The following is a 1,005-nucleotide window of genomic DNA, read 5'->3' as shown; positions in this document are numbered from 1 at the left end:
AAACTCCTTGCCTCGAGCATATTTGTCATGAAGGTACTTCATCTTGTCCTTGTACAAGGACGAACTGGAGTAGGCATGGAAACAGAATTCATCAAGTTCATTGAGTTGCTCAACACGGAGATTTGCAGCCACATCCCAATCAAGGTTCAACTTTCTCAAGGCCCACATGGCCTTATGCTCTAATTCAAACGGTAAATGGCAAGCTTTCCCGAATACCAACCGATACGGAGACATACCAATCGGAGTTTTGTAAGCAGTCCTATACGCCCATAGAGCATCATCCAGCTTCTTAGACCAATCGATCCTATTTGCATTGACCGTTTTAGACAGAATATTCATGATTTCCCTGTTTGAGACTTCAACCTGGCCACTCGCTTGAGGATGATAAGGAGTAGACACTTTGTGGTTGATACCATACTTGGCAAGCAAGGTGTCAAAAGCTCTATTGCAAAAATGCGATCCTCCATCACTTATAATTGCACGAGGAGTGCCAAACCTTGTGAAAATGCTCTTCTTTAGAAATGCAACCACACTCCTAGCTTTATTGTTGGGCAAAACCACAGCCTCGACCCATTTTCAGACATAATCAACCGCTACAAGAATGTAGGTGTTTCCGCACGAGCTTACAAATGGGCCCATGAAATCGATACCCCATACATCAAAGATATCCACTTCTAGAATGGTGTTTAGAGGCATCTCATCTTTCTTCCAAATAGCGCCCACTCTTTGACATTGGTCACACCTTCTCACTAAATCACTTGCATCTTTGTACAGAGTTGGCCAATAAAATCCACAACTTAGAACTTTCGAAGCTGTCCTCGCCCCTCCATGGTGGCCACCATAGGGGGAGGAATGACAAGCCTCTAGAATGCTAGATTGCTCCTCCTCAGGTACACACCTCCGGATCACTCCGTCGGTGCAAATCTTGAACAGGTATGGCTCATCCCAATAGAAGTCCAGACTATCCCGTTTGAGCTTCTTCCTTTGGTTAGAAGAGAGCTCACA

This window comes from Nicotiana attenuata, unplaced genomic scaffold, assembly GCF_001879085.1.
Source record: "Nicotiana attenuata strain UT unplaced genomic scaffold, NIATTr2, whole genome shotgun sequence".
Lineage (NCBI taxonomy): Eukaryota > Viridiplantae > Streptophyta > Magnoliopsida > Solanales > Solanaceae > Nicotiana > Nicotiana attenuata.
Note: the sequence above shows the minus strand (reverse complement) of the source record.